Consider the following 22,270-nt stretch of genomic DNA (forward strand, 5'->3'; position numbering starts at 1 on the left):
AGGAAGAAAAATCTTCCACGTCTTGTGTTTCCTCCTCCTGAAACCCCGCCCTGGACCGCAATTCCTTCTGCTGGTGCAGGCTGTGCAGTGAGGTGTGGGCTGGGGCTGGTGACCATTACACACCAAGCCGATGAGAAACTGATTTGCTAAATCAGCCGGATTTAGACGATTTGGACATGTTAATTGCTACGGTTTAGTTTTGTACATGGATCACTGTGGAGTCTCAGAACCTGAGGGCATCACCACTGTAGCCCAGAAATCTTACGGATCAGGAGCTCTTTAGAAAATCCCTGAGATTTTCCACAAGGAATAATAGCAGCTCCACAACTCCAGCAGTTTTCACAGACAACAGCCCCACAGTCCTTCAGCATGGGACTGAGGACTGATGGTTTAACCAGGGAGGAAAGCTATATCCAAATATGAAGTAACAATGATGAAACCAGTGACTTTCTGCAATGCGGTATGCTAAACAGCATGCTGGACTTTTTCCAGAAAAAACCTAGAATCTCTGAGTGAAGCTTCTCTGCTCTTTATCATCAGCTTGAAGCCAAAGGGCTCTTCTTTCGCTATCCTATAGATGGAGCTTGTAAGCTTACAAGGAAACCTGAACCGTGTGGTAAGCTCCCAGGGCAAAGCCACTGCTATAGAGTTCAAATGGGAAGGAGGAGGGAATTCTGTAAACAAATTGCATGTCTGCATTCAGGAGAGACAGCCATGAAGCAGAGCAAGGTTATGTTTCTGACTCTGCATCCCTCAGCCACTGTGATTTAATTGCCTCCTTTGTAATTGGAAAGAGCTTTGCTCTGCAGTGGTGCTACTTTAACCACCCTCATCCCTCACAAGCCAGTCCCAAGGTCCTGACTTAGTTCTTCCTAGGAACCCAAAAGAAGTCAATGTTTCTTGATATTTGGATATTTAATGACATGATTATTATAATAGTGACTTTCTGGTATTCCAAATCAAAGCCACGCACTAGAGTTTTGATGGGAGACTGAAGTGCAACGTCCTCTTCTCGCTGCCCTATCAGATGAGCTTCACATTCAAGCTCCAGTTTCTATGGCAATAATCGGAGTTTTGTTTCATGACTGGTAAACTCTGCCGCTCCCCACCAGTAAACGTATTGGCCGGGTTAATCACTGCTAGTGAGAACAAAATGGGTGGGAAAACTGGGGCCGTGCTCCCTTAGCTCTCATTTCATCTCCACGGGGCCACCTTCCAGCCAAGCGTGCGGACTGGGAGGAACCTCCGAGCTGCCACAGGTCCCAGGTTCAGCCTGGGCTGCTGAAACCCACGTCTGGAGCTCGGAGCAGACATTTGTCCCCATAGCTGTACAGCGTGGATGTGGGAACCATTTCATGCACCCAGCTGGGGTTCCTTGGGGCTGGGAGCATGGAGAATCATTTTATTTCTCTTGTTGGTGATAGCTGTGGCTGGACTGTTGGATAAGAAGCAGAAAGGGAAGGACTGCAGTTGTCTGGTTTCTGAGGTTCTCCTGCTGCCTCCCACCTCTGCCAGCATGGGGGAGGCTGAGAGATTGGTAAAGAATGGCCGCAGCTTTTTTGAAGAAAGCAAGAAAGTGTGAGCTTAGTTCCCTGGGACACCCACGGCCCTGTCCTGCTCGGTGGCACCGCCAGGCTACCTGGTGGTTCACATGGACCTCATTTCAACTCGCTGGCTTTAAAGCCATTATGCCACACATGGCTGCATCTCACTGTGTTAAAACCGAGACAGTCAGAGCAAACGTGTGCTATTAAAAAAGAAGGCACTTATGAACTATGAAGAGACTGGCCAGATGCCAGCAGAAGAGGGGTGTAAATCGGCTTATCTCCACTGGCTTTAATGGAGCAAGGCTGACGGGTTCTGAGGCCACTGGGCTCTCCAGCTTCCCAAAGAGCAGCCACCAGAAATCCAGGCCCTCCTTGCCAAAGTCTCTTTAAACAGCAAGGTTGTTTGGGAAGCCCTACAGCTTCAAGGGGAAATACCCACTTCTCGTCTTCTTTTGCTTAAATCTACAGGCTGAAGCCAGAGCAGAGCAGAGAGGCCAGCACCCCTTTTACAGCCCGACTTTCATGTCTAGCCCTTTAGAGACAAGGTGGGAAGACCTAGAGAAGCAAGTGAGTAAGGATCAATGCCCTGCATGCTGCCAATACAGAACCCCTACACCAACTGCTTGTGTCCTCCCAGAGGAGAAAAGCACGGCCAGCATTCCCACCGCTGCTCCCGCCCTCAGCACCAGTTGAAAGGGCAGCTCCTCCATGTGCCTTGTCATCTAGGACCACCATTGTCCATCAGGACCTGAAGGTACCACTGCCTTGCTCTCCATCATCGTCAACCACACATGCCAAATGGTCAGATTCATCTCTAGATGACTCTCCTGGAACAGGCTATGGGACAAATCACTTTACAGAAGAGCATTGCTTTATTCTTCTTTCACCAACGACCTACTGCATGGAGCTCTTCAAGACCCAAACTGTAGTGAAGGTGCAGGTCATTTGCATCAACAGAACTCCAGTGAAACCCATGGAGTTGCTCTCCATTGTCAACACAGTATCCAGAGCAAACCCTGGCCTACTGTTCAGTAACACAGTGCTAGGACACGCTGAGCCCAGGTACTCTTGCTCTTGTTCTCGTGTAAATCAGCAGCAACATTCTGAAGTCAAGGGAGCCTAACTTTACTTTACACTGCCATTACAGCGCTGACGTCAGTGGAGCAATTTCAGATTTATGCTAGTGTCATTGAGAAAGGAATTAGACCTAATGATTTACACCACTGTAGAACGAATGTGCAAGGAGAACTGGGTTTGCAGCACACAGCCCTGTCCAGGCATTGATGGAAGACAGGGCTAGCAACCCAAATAACGGCGTAATCTGAAGAATCCTTATTTATGGTCTTCAAATGTGTGCGCGCACGTAGGAAGGAGGTTTGGAAGATGGCAATTAAAATAAACAGCAGATCACTTCTCCTAAACATCTGCCTCATAAAAGCAGAAAATCAGATGTTGCCCTGGAACGCATGCTATTTGCTGCTCCGAGTAACACAGAGGGAGCACAGCTTGCCTGACCTCTTCCAACATTTCCTCTGCCCCGAGATCTGAATTCCTCAGGGTTCACAAGTCAAAACATAATATTCAAAACAGAAGTCAGCTGAAGAAACCTCGCAGCCTCTGTTCCTGACCGGTGCCTGTTCACCTGTGGGAAGTCTGGATTTGCTCACCAGACAAACATCATCATGAGAGGACGGACCACTCGTATCCCACAAAGCAAGGGATGTGTGAAGACAGGCTACATGCATTCATCTTGCTATGTATGTAGACAGCTAAACATCACTAATTTACATTCCTTTATTCTGTTTCAGTACGGCCCTAGAAGAGGAGAAAGACTAACAATGAGATCACTTTTGGTCATTGGTCATGATACACACCAGGCTCAAGGGCAGCCATTCTGCAGGGTGAAGATTTGATGAGAAAGTAAAAATGATCCTTTCAATCAATGGGAATTGACTATTGCTCACACGGTCACAGTGGGACTTTGAAATGCCTCCTAAGGGACATTTCCCAGGGGGCCAAGGAAGGGATGAATAGGGAAAAAAATTCCCTCCTTGGCCCTAAGCTGTAGATTGCCAGTAGATCATCTTAGTCATTTTCCAAGTGTTCTTCGAAATCTTAGAAGATTTGCTTCACTTAATTTGAGGCATCTGAGCTAGACAAATGGACATCCTCAGACCGATGTAGCTATCTGCAAGGCGGCTGAGCAGATATTCCCCGAAGCATCAATGGGATCGGGGGGGGAGCGAGGGCAGAACAAAACAGGGTTTCACTCTACAGCCTTCGTGCACTCCAGGCAAAGACAGCCTTGCATTGCACATCTATTAATAAACGGGGGTCTTCCAACCTAGTAAAGATTGGCAGAGATTGTCTACAGATTCTCCCCTCTTCCCTTTCCTGCCTCTTCAATCTCTCATTGGAAACTCTCGGTGTTTTATCATGTTTCAGCAACCTGTCATCTACCATTCGCCAACAATTCTTCCTATAGCCTTCAAGTAACATATATTAAAAGTGCAGGGTGTAAAAAGAATCCTAGGGTACAAGAACATTAAATGAACCATCAGTTACTTCTTCACAGATCCAGGTAAAAAAATAACCAGTTGATGTGTGCTAAGAAGCCAAGGTGTAACATAAAGGCACAATGAAGATCAAAGTGTACCAATCCCAGAGTTAGACTACTTTATGACCATACTTACTTAACAAATGAAAAAATGACCTCTCAGCCCTTTTAGTTTGCTGTAACTCAAACCTGTGCTTTAGGGCATCTCTGTACTTGGCTGTACGGGGTGATCTTCTGGGTGGCACACGGTGATGCTGCTTGTTTTGTTGCAGGGCTCTGACACAGCATCTTTCCTCCAGAGTTCATCCATGACTCCGAGGTACAAGTCACAGCCTTGGGAATGCCTGGCAGTGCCTCTGAACACCTTGTGACGTACCCATCAGCTCAGGAGTGATATTTCTTCCCCGTCATTCTCCCACTAGTTTGTGCTTATTTTCTATTCCTTCCCCATGAGCTCTCCTACGGGGCAGGGATCCAGCAGCCAATGCAACAAAGCCAAACTTTGACAATTTCCCAGTTAGTGTCAGTTCTTACCACATGACCAACCTGCTACCCACTAACCAGGCACCAATTTAACTTCATACCTCCACTTGTTGGTTGTGGTATCAAACTCCTCTGAAGTCCTAAGTCCACTTTGTCTTTAATCACCGGTTGAAGAACACGGATCCCCCACCACCAGGATATCTGCCAGGGTCTTGGTGAAGATCATCGGCTCTTAAATTGATGCAGATGGCAGTCCCATCACTAAATCCCAAATCTGGATCTTCGTTTACTTTGCTGACAAATAATGTCCTAAGCAAATTCTAGGTTTGAAGGACTTCTCCTTTTCCTGACAGAGGATCATCAAAGTAGCTCTGGAAAGTAGCCAGAATGGGAACAGCTGCAAAGCAACAGGCTATTAAAAGCTGTCTTATTTCTCTCTCATTTGCTTGCCCCAGCTTTTCTGAGAGGCTTGTTTGTTTCTTCTTCTTCTTCTTTTTTTTTTATTTTTGGGAAGTAGGAAGTACTTTATTTGCTTTGCCTTTTTTTAATCATTGAGCAGATTGGAGGTGGTTCCCAACAGAGCAACAATTATCTTTGAAACTATTACGCTGAACTATAAAATCCTGCAGTCCCCAGTGGGCGATCTTGACTGTCGGAGAGCTGGGAGCCTTGCGTAATGCTTTGCTGGGGTTTTATGGTTTTTGGCAATTATTTTTTTTCCTTCTTGTGTTTTTTCTGACAATAGAGAAATGCACTAGGGCATTTGCTGCTATTGTGCACTCAACTCTTTGCAGATTATAAGACTTCATTTAAGTGTTGCAACTATGACTATCAGGGCAAGTGGGAGGACTGCGGAAAGGGAAGATACTTTCTGAAGCCTCGATGGAAGAGGTTTACTCTGAAATGTAAGCTACTGCATGTACACATGATGCAAGTGTAAAATATCTTGTATGTGGGATCTCACTATGCTCTTGAGGTGCAGAAACACGGTTTCATAACTACATGAAAAACCACATCCTTTCAATGCTCTGGAAACCTTTAATTATGAGAGATGAGTGTGCTGTTATAACCTGTCCTGGCTGCTCATGGCTTGGACTGGTATACTCTTCACTGGGTAAAAAACCTTCTAGATGGCCGGGCCCAAGGAGTTGTGGTCCCTCAATGACTCCAGCGAGATCTTTCCAGGAACAGCCTTTAATAGTAAGACCCGTTGTGCATCAGGTACACAGCCCCCTGAGCTGGAAGACAGCTACCCAGACGGTCCTAACCTAAATTCTGCCTCCTTGAACCGAGCATTTCCAGGGTGGCTGTCAGCCTGGAACAAGGGACAGGGACAGAGGTAGAACCCACGCCAGCCGAAACTGGGCATTACCGTCTCCCCCTTTGGAAACACAGAGACTTGACGTTCCCATTTGCGCTTTGCTGTGAGCTTTTGTGATGCTGCTGAGGTTCCCTTGAGACTCTTCCCGGGGGGACAAGGCAGCAAGAGAGTGCGAGACACAGCGGACGTCCTCCCTCCATCTCTCACGTGCAGCTCTGCGCTGTCTCTCCCGCAGGCGCCGTTCCCATGTGAGGCTCCAGTGTGGATGATCTCTGATCCCAAGGGCACGAGTGGAACGGCCTCGGATGTGGGAAATGGTTTACAACCAAGTCCCTTATCCCCAGGCAGCCTACGAACCCCGCGCTAGCCCCAGGGGCTAGGCAGAGTGCAGGGAGGCTGAATGAGACGCTTCCACCACAATTACTATAATCGCTGTTCCCTGCTGAGCATCCATACGCTGGGAGCTGGTGGGCACTGGGGTTTCCTTTCCTGCTGGGAAGGAGCAGAGCCTGGCAGAGACTCGCTGGGGAAGGACACGGGTGGTTTGTGTCCATCCCCCTGCAATGCTCCTGCCTGTCTCCACGCTGCTCTTCTCCTGCCTCGACTAAAGGAGAGTGTGATGTGCATTAGGCGCTGACCCCACCAGATGCTGGAAAAGGTCTGAAGTGAGGCCAGACGGAGGAAATGACTCTTGTGACCCTCCTCAAGAAGAAAGGAGGTGCTCCTGCCTGCAGACATGGCACTGTGATCCCACTGTGGTCCCAATGGCAGCCAGGAGGCAGGAACAGGGGAAGGCATCAGCCTGCTCATGACAACAGAAAGCCATTATTTCCCTCATTTTCAAAATGGTGTATTTCATCCACTGATCTTGAAGCAGCTGGGAATCAAGTGCTACCTCTCCCACCCAGCAGATCGCGGGTTAGGATCTGACCACGGTTGCTTAGTGAGCCAGAGCCACTAGTGATCCAAGTCTGCTTTCCAAATCTCCAATCTTCAGCCAACTCTCTGCACAGTTCTGACACCCTCTGGCATCCGTGTGAGCTAACACTAATGCTAGTTTATGATTAACATGACTAACGAGGTAATGCAGATACTAGTTTAGACTCAGAGACATAGTGGAAGCCACTTCACCACAAATAAAATTCTTTATTCAAATAATTCCCTTCCTTTCTCTTAGAAGAACATATTCTCCAGAACTGTGTAGTACCCACCTGCTTGACTTCTTGGCATTGGGATGTGGCAAAGAAGACAAGGGGCAGGGCAGGAGCTGTGAGAGGTGATTATGGGAGAAATTCAGTTCTTGCAATTTCAAATCACTCCATCGTGTTACACAAATTTGGTGAGAGGATCCAGGCCATGGGACATCTCAAAAGCAGCTGTTCCTAAATATGACTTTGGTGATATATTTTTATTTTTAAGCATCACAGCTTGGTAAGGAAGGAGGAAGAAATCACCAGCTTCTGTTCTGTTCCCATCCTCCTGCTGGTGGGGAACCTCACCCAGAGATGTGGAAATATTTCCGGGGCTGCGCAGGACAGATCAGGTTTGTTCAGGGGCTCAGGGTGCCTTTTAGCCAGATGAAATGGAAGATGAAATGTACGGGAATCAAAGTAGAAAGAGAAACTGGTGAAATGTTAACGCTGTAGCAGGGCAGGAAACGCTCTCTCTTCTCAGGAGTGGTTACGGTGCTCGTAAAGGTCAGGGTTTCTTTTTTAGAGCCTTAGATTTTGACAACATTTGATGTGGTGAGGCATTGCTGCTGCCACTTGGAAGTAAGAGATATGCTGGTGCCCCTTGGGGTAGTCGGTGGCAGCTTGAAAACTTGAAGCTGGCACGAATGTTAATGGCTCAGAAGGGAGCAGGCAACGAGAACGGGGGAAAGCAAACAAAAGAGGGAGAAGAAAGAAAAGCCACAGGTTTTAAAGTTTTTCTAAGCCAGACTTAGGGGGCCCGTACAGTTTGCCAACACTCGGGGAAAGGCAGTTACGTAAATGTGATTCAGCACAAAGAAACCATCTGGAGGCAGCGAGTCCTTCCCCACCAGTGGCAGCAGAGACTCTGACTAACAGAGTGCGTAAATAACACAACTGCAGTATAAACAGCGTAGCCATCCTCCTCACAGCCCTTCTCCACAGCCGTGCTGCGCAGTGACTGTCCCACGGGACACGGTGGCTCTGGGGAAGGTGGAGGTGGCATTAATGCTCCCTGAGCTGGCATCCTCCCTGCGCGCATCCCGAACCCGCACAGGCATGGCACACAGCAGCTCTCCCCCATGCCAGAGGCTCTCAGCCTGTTTTCTCCACAGCAGCAGTTTCTCACCTCTGTTTGCTAAGACTACAGAAAGCCTGGAGCCTCCTGAGCAGCAACGCAAGTGGCTTGCTCTTGTCCAGCCAGAGAGCAACAAGGCGTTACAAAAGGATGTGAACGTGGCAGAGCCGTGCAGAACTGCAGAGCACAGCCCTGAAACCAGACCTGAGGCAAGCGGATCCCCACATGATTCTGGTTCCCACCTAAGAACAAGCGCAAAGTCTTATTTCCAAGACTGAGCAGCATGTTATGCCCCTCGGACATTCTCCCCATAGACTATTTCATAACTGCTCACACACCTCAGTGCAGAGCACCTATTGGCCCTCCTTCCCATCCCCTCCCATGCCCTCCTCACGGTACTTAATCTAATAAAGAACAAACCTATTTTTCACCTTACACAAGAGCAACCTAAAAGCAAACACATTCGTTTCACACTATTTATGCTGGAGTCGCACAAACGACTTGAAGGAGAGTCTAAGTGGCAATTATCGGCAATCATGGTTATATCATTGGTGTTTGGAGAACGCTGCTCTTAGGAGGTCTCGTGGCTCTATCATCGCAATAAATCAGAGGCAACTACATTAGAAATACATAACTGTGTGGGCAGGGAGAGAGATGGACCCCTAGCCATCCTTTAGTTCTCTCTTATGCAACTTATCTCCAGTAACTTTTTCAAAAGCAGCTCTGGAGCTCAAGTCCCATTTTCAAAATTGCCTTGGGTAATCATTTGCTCATAGATGAGAAGTTATTACTTGATGAATGAGCGCACCCTCAGCAAGTTTGCGGATGACACCAAGTTGAGTGGTGCAGGTGACACACCTGAGGGACGGGGTGCCATCCAGAGGGACCTGCTCATGGCAGCGTTTGGACTGGATGAGCTTTGAAGGTCCCTTCCAACCCAAACTATTTTATGATTCTATGAAAGTCTTGACTCTTTTTCCCTTATTCTGCTCACCCACATCGCATGATGGAATTCAGAGGTTTGTGCCAGGGCTGACAAACACTCCCAGGGTTGACAGGGCTAAACTTGTGCAGAAAACGCTCAGCCTCACCACGGCCGAGTCCACACTACGCTTTGGTTTGCTTCGTCACGGCAAAGCCACAGCCGGCCGAGCAGCGCTGGCACGGCGCGGTGCTGCACGGGGCCGATGGTATCACACAACACAGCCCTGCACAGGCAGCGACCCAGTTCTGCAGAGCAAACAGCATCAAGGCAACGGCCAGGAATCCATGGGTGGAGCGGGCATCGCACCTGGGTAAATACAACCCCAGCAAGAAGGCCTGTTTTCTCAGAGCCGGGCTTTGAGCTGGTGATTGCACCACAGCAGCCCTCAGGGGCTGTTCTGCTTTGCTCTCTAGCAAGCACTTTCTTCAGTGAGTGAGCAAGTGGTTGGCATCTGCCACCGAGATATAAAAAGACTTTCCTGCGAGGTGGAGCTCGACTTGTTGATGATCTCATGGTTTCAGTCACGATGACCTGCTGCACTTGCTGGGTGCACCCCTTCCTCCAGCGCCCTTGCCGTTGTCCTCCTTCATCAGCAGCTACTTCTTTCTTCACCTGAGTTCTCAGCCAGGGAGGCTGGGATTGCCTAACCCATCCTTTCCAGCGCAAATCTCACTTGCATACAACACAACAACCTCCTGGTCCCCAGAAAGGGGGCTGGAAGTGAGACAACCCTTGCAGAGGTTGACTAAAGGAGAGGAAAAGCCCAGCAAAACCTCCCCAGGAACATGCAGAAATGGCAGGGGCAGAATGTTAAAGGGACACTGGGTTCTCATTTATTTATTTATTGTAATTTCCCTGCTCTTTAGGAAGGGCTAAATCTTACCTCGCAGCATCATGACCCTGCAGCAATTGCAGGCTGTGCTGTGAAACCCAGCTGTAACCAGAAACCTCATTTAAAAATGGAAGGTCCTAAGACTTCTGCAGGAGTGACAGCCCTGGTATTTATGAGGGGTTCGAGCAGCTCGTCTACAGCCCTCTGATGGTCTGATATGGAAGGGCTTTCAGGTTTTTTGCATTTTAAATCAGTTGCATGGTTATGACAGCACTGAAATCTGAAGGTCTCCAGCTTCTTATTGGAGAGTGCCCAGCAGCTGTGTAATGTTGATTCCTCCACGTGACTCTGTGATACGAGGGCTCTCTGCGATGGCCAGAGGACAAGAATAGTGCTCAGGATCGCAGGAGTTGTCAGCTATGTGCGAAAATGGCCAATAGATAATCCCTGGTATGTAAGGAAAGAGCGGTTTCTGTGGCACAGAAATCCGTCCTGAGGGAGTCCATGTGGAAATTGTAACTGAGCTTTTCATAAATTACTGGAAGTCAAATGTTAACAACTTCCATGTAAGGAAAGATAAAAGGTGTAGCGGGTGAGATGCACACATATATTCAGCTCTATTATTCTCGCCTCAAAAACCTGTCCAGCCAGCCCTTTAATCACTCAGCAGCTCATCTCTAAATTGTCTCTATTATTAACAATAAAGAGCTTGTTATTTGCATCACCATCCGTTGTAGGAGCTGTGGATGGGGATGAGGATGCCTGCAGTGAGAGGCCCCGGGATGCCTCTGCTGCCCTCCTTGAACAGAGATGCTCAAGAGGAAGGACTGAAACAATAATTGTGAGCGAAGGGGTAAACCAAAGGGGACACAGGCACAGGAATTGGTGTCCCTCTGGAGTGCCCCAGACCCTTCTGTCTAGGGAAGAGGTGGGCACCCCCTCATCCTGCACAGGGCAAACAGCATGAAAAATTTTCAATTGACTTCTGACCACAATATACACATCCCTGTGTTTACACTATAGCAGAAGAATCCTCCAGAAATGCACAAAATTACACAAGCAATCTAGTTTCTATTAGTCACTTTACTTGTAAAAAACAGTAACTGGAACTCCTGGCTATAATCACTGGGGATTTCCTCAGGCAAAGCCATAGCTTGGACCTGGCTTTGCTGGTGCTATAATTAGCTTGTGTACGGAAAAGTACCCGTTAGCATTCATCAACTTCTCTGGCCCAATTTGCGTTGATGTTCATGATGCAATTGCCTTCTTAGAGTCGGTTTCTTGTATCACCTACAGAGAATGCGGCATCCCTGGATGAATCATGCAAGAAGCAGGAGGGGTAGGAATAAAGGTCTCTGCAAACACCACCTCTTTTATCTTTCGCTGAAGGAAGGAAATTTTAACATGTACCGAGGGTTAATGAAAACGGGAAGCTTTTGCAGGGGATGCAGTCACTTTTAGATTAGGCAGGATGACTCAAGACTGATAAATATAACACAACATGGGTTTCTACTGCTACTAGGCAAGGGTTGCCCTCTCGGAGCAAAGGGTTGTGGCTTATCCTTTGGTGACCTAGCTCCATTCTCTCGCCCTGGGTGGCAAGGCGTAATGACCTAGTGACAGTTGTCTTACAACCTCACAGTACTTTAGGTAAGCTCTGGCAAAGTAACAAAAGAGTTTAATTGTTAAATGAAACTGGAGCAGGCTGAGGTTCAGCTTCCTGCTGTGGAAGCCAAGAAAGGACAATATCTGGCAGTTGTGAAGCATCTTCTCTCCAAACTCCCGGACACCGCTTGCAGAGACACTGTCCTTGCAGGCACCGCGCGCCTGGATGGCTCCGTTTTGCAGGCAAGTGCACTGAGGCACCGAGATGTCAGATGAGTCACCGCAGCGGACCGTGGATCTCAGTGCTCCCGGTTTCTAATCTGGGTCCTGCATTGTAGATGTTTGTCACTGCGGAACAGGGTGATATTTTCATGCTGTATTTCCTCCCGCAACTCAACAAGCACCTCACATAAAAGCTTTTGCTTCAGAGAGCACTGAGGTCTTGAGGAATTATGTACAAAGCCTGAACAAACTTTTTGCCACTACTGACTCACATGCATTTCAGTAACAGCATGGTCTCTCCCCAGTGACAATATAACCCAGGCTGCTTTTCAGGGATGACTACAGACCCCGGAGACTGGGGCTGTCTCCAGGTTACTCCAAGGGTGCCTTGCACAGAAGGACAACTCCAGTCAAGGTCTGGACCATGAATGGTTTTACACCTCTAATACAGCCAGGGTCCTGCCCAGGTCCTGGTCGGACTGGGCTCCCACCTCCCCGCGGGAGGTCTGACTGTCCTTACCCCTCTGCACATTGTTGTCAGCCCATTCGCCGCATTGACAAGTGTGTGCACAAAGGACACACCAGGAGAAGTGAGCTGCACTGTCCTGTCCCTTCCAAACCACAGCAAGTCTTGCATTTTGGAGACACCCCAAGACAATAAATAAAAAGCAAACCAAGAGCAGCAAAACTCCTGGGAGTGATGCTGATGCCAAAGCCCAAGCAGCATCCCTGGTGCCACCCAGGTACCCAACCCTTCCCATGGCTCTCCCGGGAAAACCCCTGTGCACCTCGCAGCTGCATCTCCCACTTATCGCCAAGGTCATTGCTGCACCGGGGCAGGGAGACGGCTGTCCTGATTTGTCTCCATACCTGTCAGACACGCTCACTGCAAAGGCACGTGTGCTTGCAGAATGACAGGAACGCCTGCTCCGTGCCCTCCCGAATCGCGCCTTGGCAGGCAGCAGAGCGGCCTCTGAGAAGGAACAAGCTGGGCTGTTCATTTGGGAGGAAACCATCGCCCTGCACAAAGCTCCAACAACTCGGGAAGGAACCTGGGAGCTGAGAGGAAATAATGAGTTATTACTTTATTTAATCCTGCTCTAAGGATTAGGAGGGGACTTTCCAAATGCATGGGCTTGTCTCAGTTTCTTCTACAAGGAAGAGGAGGAAACAGATGCTTCAGGAACGAACCAGTCTGTAGAACTCAAGTGCCTCAGTTCCAGAAGGGGAGAGATGGAAAATAAGCAAAATAAAGATGGTATATTAAGGTATAGACATCAGACTGTTTTCATCTGTTGTCCATCACTGATTTTCTCTGGGAATATCTATCTACAGATGGAGACTCCTAATAGAAAACACATTTTAAAATGCTTTTTTAATGCCACCTTATAATTCTTTCAGTACTCAAGGACATGGGAAGTTAAAAACCCGAGCTAACGTCAGCCAGAGAACAGGCAGGCGCTACACAAGCGTGTCTGCCCCACTTTCCAAATCAAGATGCTGCTCTCCCCAGCTATGGTTTTTATTCAAAAAGCAATGCATTTGGCAGGGACTCTTCTTGGCCATTTGGTTTGTGTTCCTTTGAATGACGCTCACAAGCATTTCACCCCATCCATAGGAGCTCTTTCTTAAAATAAATACAAGCAGAGACTGCCATGTCTTCCACTTGACACCAGCAGAAGTCTGCTGGAGAATTCCAATTTTGCCATGAAATAACTTGGCCCTGGGCTCCTGGGTGCTGGATGAAGCCCTGTGAGCTTTGCTTCATCCCTACGCAGTGTACAGGGTTGTGTGGGTGACGGGGTGCCCGACCCTGAAACCCCCAGAAGTTTTTTGTCCCTTCAGCCCTGAGCAGAGCTGAAAACCCACAGCACGCTGCTGGAGATGGCCCTTTGCTCCAGCTACATGGCTGGAACCAAGTCTGTCCCCTTTCCACCGTCAGGGCACCTGCTTGGGTTGAACAAAAACCCTCCTGACACATCGGGAGAGGCATTTCAGCAACAGCAGACAGTGCTTCTTCGCTCAGAGGTTTTATGCTTCAATGCAGCTGGCAAAGCTTGCTGCCAGCACAGGAAAGATAATGTGTTCTGGTCCACCAGCCACACAGGCTCCCACGTAGCCCTCGTGTTGGCAAAACGCAGCCCCTGTGCCAAGACATCTCTCTGCAGCCACCGTTGGGTCCAGCAGCCGTTGGCTCCTGTCTCCCCACGTCCAGCTCTGTGTGAGCTCCCATGTGGATCCCAGCAGAGGGTGATGGGGCAGCTCTGCCAGCACCGCTCCTTGGGGACCTCCCAGCGTCCCAAGGAGATGCAGGGTAAGTCTGGTCAGGGGCCAGAGGCAGCTCAAGATGGAGAAGGGGATGAAAGGTTTCTCCTTTCCCAGCTGTCACGGCAGGAAGGGCAGGACTGGTGGGCATGTTGGAGGGGTCACTGGCAGGGATGCCAAAGGTGCAAGCCCTGTGCAATAGGAGGGTAAGACGCGGATACAGGCAGCAAAGCACAAACAGAAGAAAGCAGAGAGCTTTGCCTTGTGCAGCAGTTGCTCACAGTGAGCCAGCTCTTCTTCAGCATCTCCCACCCCCAGGAGAAACCAAACCCTGCACAAGGCATTGGAGACAAGGGAAAGGAGAGTGTGCTGAGCAGCCTGCCTTCCCCCTGAAGCACCCAGCCGAGGCAGCACTCAAACACCACCGCCCTTTATCTCTCACTAGCCCTCTCAGCTAATCAGGTGCTTGTTCTGCCTCCAGTGGAAAAATTCCAGCTCCCATTTGTCACCAGTTCCCCGGCACGGTCCTGCTGCACAGCCACCTGGCTCAGCTGGTGGGCTCTGGAGCTCCCTGGCAGCGTGTGCTCTCTCTCGCAGTGCTCATCGCTCAGGTGATTTGGGTTTAAACATCACGCCACTGCCCTGTGCCAAGCCCTGCCCCACCGCCTGCCCGGGTCATCTTCACAAGTGCTGGCTTGCAAGGCCACGGCTTCCAGCACTGGTTCTGTCAGGCAGGAGGGAAGAGTAATGGTTTGAGACAAAAATATTTGATGCCATTTATGGGTAAAGGCAGAATGTTTTATCTTGGTTGAGGTTGTTTTTCCCCTGCTCTTCCTGAAACTGGAACCCCACTGCAGGGGGTAGCACAGCGCGAGGCGGACAAGACCGTCTTCAAAAATAAAACAACACTTGCCTTCCTTGCTCTGGGAGCGTAAATTAGGCTGGACTCTTGCCCTGGACAACCCCTCCGACACTGGGAACACGCTGTGCATGCATTGCCTCTCCAATGGACATCCTCTCTCCTTCACAGCTCCCCAGCAATTCTATATCACTGAGAAACTGTCCCCTCTCCCTTTGTCCTGCCGCCTTCCTCCTGCCAGAGCTGCTCAATCAGACTCATCCCGGCTGACAGCAGGCAAGGAACTCCTGGTGTGGGAGGGCAGAAGCACCACTCAGGCTGCCTGCAATGAAACCCAGTTCCCACTGTCATGGCGTTTTCCAGCCCTGTTTCTTTTCTTTTTCTGAAATCCCTTTCCAGCCTCTCCCTCCTCCTCCACATGGGATCCAGCCTCTTGCTTTCCACCTTGAGTTTCCTGCTGGTATTTGAGTCATTGTCCCTCCTAGGTCCCTTTTCTCATCTCCATTTGTTTCTTTGTCATCTTTTTACACTATCCTGGGGCTATATTTCATTTTGCCTCTGCTCTTCAGTTGCCTCCATTTGCCCCTCCAACCATTCTCCTTCAAGTCCTTCTCTTTCTTTTAGTTTTTCATCACCAGCCTGTATTGGATTTATGACTTTATTGGCAGAGTTGATGGAAGCCTCCTTAAAGACACAGCTCAAGCTGCACTGTCCAAACCTATGCTAAAAGAGTTGGCCCTGTCCAAACAGTTTTATCATCATTTTCCTCTCCTGAGTTTTGCATGTTAAATGGAATTCTGAGGCAGAGAAAGACATTATCTCTGAAATAACTTTGACTTTGTTATAAGCCTTTGGCTTGGTATATCGTATCAGAAAGAAAAATCCCCAAAGCTCTGCCATCTGTAGAAACTGAAATCCTACCCTGCAGGCAAACTATGGTTGGACTCAATGATCCTGAGGGTCTCTTCCAATCGAAATGATTCTATGATTCTGTGAGTGAGTCCAAGTGTGCTGCTCAGCAGTTGCTTGTCCCCGGCATGGTTGATTGGAGCCAGCCCAGCCCAAGACCAAACCTGAGCAGATGCAATGCCAGCACCCTCTCCTGGAGTCCCTCTGGGGTCCAGAGGGACATTGCAGACTGGCAGGAACACCTTGTCGTGCCCCCAGCCAGCACTTCTGCATTGCCCCACGCTTCCCACTTCAGACCAAAAATCCTTTCTTCTCCCTCTCCAATTCATTTCTGGGTCTCCTGGTCAACACCCACAAGTCATGTCTGGAAATCACAGCCCCCCCAGCCCTGCTGCCCTCTGGCTCGGAGGCTGATCACAGCCCGGCTCTGCACCCTGACCTTTCCTTTCTGGGAACAGCTCGCACCCCTCGCCTCCCATCACTTGGCTCTCCCCCACCGCCAAGTGAAGGGCAGCCCAGCCCAGCCCCCTGCCCCTCTCCTGCCCCTCTCCTGCCCCTCTCCTGCCCGCCGTGGTGGCAGCCGGTGTGTCACCACCTCCCGCACCATGGAGACATGCCCGCAACTGTCCCTTACAGTCTGCTAGCAAATGTCAGCTGGGCCCCTGCGCAGGAGGGGCTGGGACGGCAGGAGGAACAGCCTGTACATCGCTCCGCTGCTGGGGACAGAGATGTTCATTCTGGGCTGGATGACACTCCTGGAGGGGTTTCCATGCTATAAATAGGTACCCTGAGGATCCCCTTTTAAGAAGAGAGCCCCAGAGGGATGGGGAGCCACACAGCCAGCTTTTAAATGAACTGAACAAATCATGCTATGTAGTTACTCAGGAATGGCCACAAAATGTCCTTCTGTGGTTCTGCTCCCCCTTTTTCCTCCCATGTGTCTCCCTGCTTCAGCTCCCCTTCGCCTTAGCTGCTGTGCTGAAATGACACGGATCAACTCCAATAGCTGTGGATTGTGCCCCAGCTTAGCGCCTCCCCCACTTCCACATCTATAACTGTACTGCTCTTACTCTGTATTGCTATGTTTGTATATCAGCTGGAGACAGGAGGACCTCCAGGTTTGAGTGGGACTTGTCTCCATTGCCTTTCCACCACCGCCACCACTGACATTGCTCAGGGACACATCTCCCAGGGCAGGGAGTGTGCTGACACCCCAGTTGTGCAAAACGCTGGCAAGTTCACAAATGACTCCACTTTTATGAAGCTGAGAAGGAGAACAACCTGTGCTCGCCAGGAGGATACAAGGGGAGGGGTTTCTCTGAGCTACAGCACTTCAAAGGGCTGGTCCTGGTGAAAGGCAGGTCCCTACCAGCACCCACCGCAACCCAAAGGAAAACGCCATCCAGGGTACGACACTGCTCTGACGTCTGTGCTTGAAAACATTGTCATGCTGAGGAACGCTTACCACTCCAGCCCAGCCATGAAAGCATCTCCCTTCCCCTCCCACCTTCCACGCCACAGACCTGTGTAATCAGACACTGACCCTGCTACAAGCAGCCTGTCAAGATCACACAGATTGTCAAACAAGTCCCTATCATGACCGATTTCAAGAGTTACCTTCCAGCTTCCACCATGGCAGCTGGCACTGCAGTCCGGCTCAACAAGAGCACAGGAGCAGAGCAACACACATCCCAACAGAAAATCTGTGACCTGGTGGGTTACAGCACATGTCTTTCACAGATGGCAAGCTGGGTGGAAAGAGGTCCTGCTTGACCTGGGCTGACTCAGAGCCTGGCAAGGCACAGGGGCAGGAAAGGCATCGCAGGGCATAGCACAGCAAATCTGGGAGAGCATCCTACAGCCCAGCCTAGAAAGTCAACATCTCTCCATATCGAATTGCTGGGCTGCTGTGAGGGTGGTTCTCATCTGAGTACAAGGGAATTGTTTCTTTATCCTCTTCTTTAGCTACAAAGCTATTTGTATAGCCCTTCACACCCAGTAGCTCTGCACTCCAGCTTTTAAGACTAACTTGTCCCTATAAATAAGGTGCCACGCTCAGCCAGACTCATGGTATCACAGTAATAATCTGCATTACAATGAGATATCACAAAAGACCTACAGTCAAAGCTTATCTCAGCATCGTTCTCTTGTGCGAGGCTGGCTGCCATGCTCACACACTTCCTCTCTGAAACCACCAACAGCAACATCTTCCTATTTTGGTGAGGCATAGACGTCAGCTGAGGTCCCAGGCAGAGGGCTGGGAGAGAGGGGTGACAGCCTGCACCTGATGCCACCCATCCCCAGGCAGAACAGCCAGGTCAGGCGAATGGAGACTAAGAAATCATCTGAACAGTGAGAAGAGATTCCCCAGTGAACAAGTATTTAAGCAGCTCCTCCACTCCGCTCCCCTGCACATCGATATATCGGGGCTTTCACCACCTCTGCTACACGCAGACATGCTTCCTTGCCCTGCTAAGTGCATATTGGAAAATCAGCAGCTTTCTCACCAAGCTGTTGGCCAGACCTACAGAAACTTCTCCAGCACTTCTGCTCCAGGTTTTCCCAGGAAAAAACTGCCACTCATTTCCAGACATGAGACCAATACAACAGGACAGGCATTTCAGACTTTGGAGCAGGGACCCTGCAACCCCGTGGATATTTCGCACTGGTTTTAAAGGCTTCTTCAAGGCTGCCTAACCAATTTACTGTCCACACTCTCCATCCAACAGCCACTAAGAACTGTGACAGCCTGACACCACCATCGTAGGCACCATTTGTTCTGATGCCAGTGGGCTTGGGAAGCAGGAGCAGTGCAGCTTTAGGAGCAACAAGCAATGTTTTTGGCAGTGTTGTTCTTGCTTGGACTTATGGCTGCAAAATATCAAGATGAGGGTAGTCCCCACCCAGGGATGAACAAGCACTTCCTTCAGCCAGAGAGAAAAAAGAGATTAAAGAGGGATTTTTTCACACTCGCATACACTTAAGAGGAAAAAATATTTACATGAGGGAGAAAGGACTTGGCAGGGTCTTTCCAGAGGCCGTTTGCTGTTTGTGCATTTCTCAGGACTGGGCTGAGGCTGCGGAGCTCAGCAGTGGAATCTGGACCCCCTGAGCCACCGAGGAGGTGGTGCGAGTGGGGAGCTGCCTTCAGACCGTATCTGGGGCTGGTGAGAGATCCTCTTGCCATTGCTCCTGTTGCCTACGCCTGCAATGAAGTCATGTCTGCGAGATGGCAGGTGGCTCTGGCAGCGGCTGCTGCGGTTTCCTAATGCCTTTCCTTTGGCATCACTGGAGGACAAGGGCCAGGAGGGGCTGCTGGCAGCCTCGGGGCAATCAGTAAACACGCTGGGAATCAGAGGCTGGGCTCTAAGCATCTCTTAGGACCAAGAACCTTTCTGAGATGGGATGTGAAATGTTCTCCAGTCTGAATGTCTTTTTTTAACTGGGGTGGGGGGAGCTGGATGGCAGCTGAGGCTTCCCCACAGATGCTGAAGGTCTGACTGATTCCTTCTTCAGGACCCTAACAGTCAGCAACAGCTTGTATTTCTAGCTGGGGGTCTAGCTTTCCCTGAAAGCACAAAGTTACAAACCCATAAAATACTAGAATTTGGGCATCTGCTGTGTTTAGAAGTGCCTGGTGTAATCCCTCCCTGCCCAAGCTGCACAACTACTCCCCACTGCTGTTTCTGGAAAGGAAAAGTTTTGAAATGTGCAGATCACACACACTGGCCTCTGCTGCCAAGACTTTCATCGTGTTTTTAAGTGGCATAAAGAACGTGAAATACCCGTCGTTGCAACATGCTGGGCTGGGATCCTACTTTACATTAACCATACTCTTTCTTCATCCCCACCTGGAGCAATAAGAGCACCAGGACAACAGGGCTGGACCACAGGTAACAGAGAACAGGCCGGGAGACTACAGTACTTTTCCAAAGACACCCCCTCCAGAAGCATTTCCAATCCTAATTAGGAGATAAAAGCAGCCTGGGACAGACAGCAGTGACCTACGGCACCGTGCTCCTGTCACCCCCGTTCTGCAGGGCAGTTCAGAGCGGGGACAGCACCGGGCTTTACAGACAAGCCCTGCGCACATTTTGCAGTGTTTCATATTTCCCATCCCAACTGTCTCTGCACTGGACATCTGTGTTTCTTCCCAGTCCGGGGGAACGCTGGCACTGGTGACCAGCACGAGCCGCTGCCGCAGCGGCCCCGCCACTGTTTCAAGTCTAAACAGACAGAAAACCAGGTGGATTTTTAAAAACCACTTTGTCCATAAACCCTGACCTAGGAGGTGAAAACCAGAGACGCCTTTTTACAGTGAGGTGCTGGGCAGCTGCAGTTTCCTCACCGGTTCCAGGGCTCAAAGCGCTGGATAAATTAATGAAATTCTCATCTGCTTGAGGAGGCTGCCTGTGCCTCCCAGCCAGCACCAGGCTATTCAGGCGTTGTTTCTTTTTAATGAGCCCTGAAGGATTCACTAGAAGAATCTTGGAGAGTACGGGGGAAATACAGCCACCAAAACAGCTTTAAGCAAGGACACTTGACTGCAAGCATACCATAAATACTCTTTATTTAAACACAACGTCAATCAATAGGACCTGCAATAAATACTTGAACTTTTGAACATACAGATCTTCATCTATGTCTCCACCTAGCACAACAAAACATCTTTATATTTCCTTGTTTATACACAGATCTATATATCAGTCTACATAAATAATGGAGATATATATACACACATATACATATATCTAAATATATATACACTTGTGCAAAAACGACCTCACCAAGGATAGTAAACAAGTAAATATTTCCCATTCCACTCTCGCTGGCAATGGCAATATTGCACCAAAATTCAGTTGTATGCTTCTGCCATTGAGAGGGTGAGAAAACAGGAGAAAACCTGAAATTGCATACATGCAGAAGCAGCAAATCCACTTTTTTCATGACGAACATTTGTAGAGGCTCAATGCCCCCTGAAACACTCTGCTTGATTCATCACCCTTACACGCAGCAATTCCAGCAGACACCCACTGCCAGATCTAGGGGAATCAGGGTTGTGTCCTGCTCTTATGACACTTAGCAGGAGCGATAACCTCCTTCCAAGTTCTGTGTAAACTCCAGTTTCACGTGTGCACTGCTCTGTCTAGACCCAGGCTGTGTCACTAAGACCCCAGGGGAGCATCTGTGCTCCTGACCAAGCTGGCTGCACTTTGTTCTGTGGCAAACACGAGCCTCCGTCCTTCAGCCGAGGGTGCAAGAGGCAGCAGTTGTGCTACGGCATCTGCCTGTGCCCTGAGGAACAGCTCCAGTGCATCCCTCAAGAGGCAGCGCTGGGTGAAATATTTGCTGCCCGACTCTGTAATATCATAAAAGGCACCTACAGGTTCCCATGGGTGCCCCGTGCAGCTGGTCACCCCACAGGAATGTCTCTGACAAGACGCTGTAGCTACCCCAGCTGCCAAATGACAGTGTCCTCACAGCTTGGGATGTGTGCTCATTGCAAAATGTTCTCTTTGCCCCCAGGAAGAAAGGTTAGGACTAATGCTGGCTTTCAAAACAGTTCCAGAAAAAAAATAAATAGAGGAATAACAAAGAAGTGTTCAGTCTGCTGGACTCAAGTCTCAAAAGATAAAAGCTTTCACATTGAAAAAGACTTTGTTGCAGAGGGAGGAGGTGCCCAAGAGTGGCTGTGGTCCTACTCATAGACCTGAGAAACCAAGCACAAGTGCAAAAACAGTGAGGTAAAGGACCTTAGTCCTTGCCAAACACTGGGCTCAGGGAGCTTGGGGTCACACCACCTTTCTGCTGAGAACAACATCCAAGGCCAGCGTGGCTTTTCAAAACAGCCCTTGCTCATCTGAACTGGAAGAACAACCCTGGATACCACGCGCATTGCAAACCTGAAGTGCAGGCACCGATACTGCACTTACAGGTTAGCAAAAGACATGGCTGAGCCTAGGTATGAGGTATGGGATCACAGAATCATGTTGGTTGGAAGAGACCCTCAAGATCATCGAGTCTAACCATTACCTAACACTGTCACTAAACCATGTCCCTAAGAACCTCAGCTATGTGTCTTTTTTTGAACACCTCCAGGGACAGGGACTCAACCAATTCCCTGGGCAGCCTGTTCCAATGCCTAACAAACCTTTCAGTGAAGAATTTTTTCCTAATATCCAGTCTAAACTTCCCCTGGCACAACTTGGGCAATTTTTTCTCATTGTATTGCTTGTTACTTGGGAGAAGAGACCAACCCCCTCCACGCTCCAAGCTCCTTTCAGGCAGGTCAGAGATCAGAAGGTCTCCCCTCAGCTCCTGTTCTCCAGCTGAACCCCCAGCTCCCTCAGCCGCTCCCATCACACTTGTGCTCCAGACCCCTCAACAGCTCCGTTCCCTTCTCTGAACTCATTCCAG

The 22,270-nt window shown here is 49.5% G+C and overlaps 2 protein-coding genes across 2 annotated transcripts in view; one reads left to right on the plus strand and one right to left on the minus strand.

Annotated features, from left to right (window-relative positions):
- Positions 1–22,270, plus strand: part of STK10 (serine/threonine kinase 10) — a 500,646-nt gene that overhangs the window by 283,021 nt on the left and 195,355 nt on the right. The gene's annotated exons all lie outside the window — the stretch shown is intronic.
- ADRB2 (adrenoceptor beta 2) overlaps positions 1–22,270 on the minus strand; it is a 33,542-nt gene that overhangs the window by 3,922 nt on the left and 7,350 nt on the right. The gene's annotated exons all lie outside the window — the stretch shown is intronic.

This window comes from Caloenas nicobarica, chromosome 13 (genome assembly GCF_036013445.1).
Source record: "Caloenas nicobarica isolate bCalNic1 chromosome 13, bCalNic1.hap1, whole genome shotgun sequence".
NCBI classification, from domain to species: domain Eukaryota; kingdom Metazoa; phylum Chordata; class Aves; order Columbiformes; family Columbidae; genus Caloenas; species Caloenas nicobarica.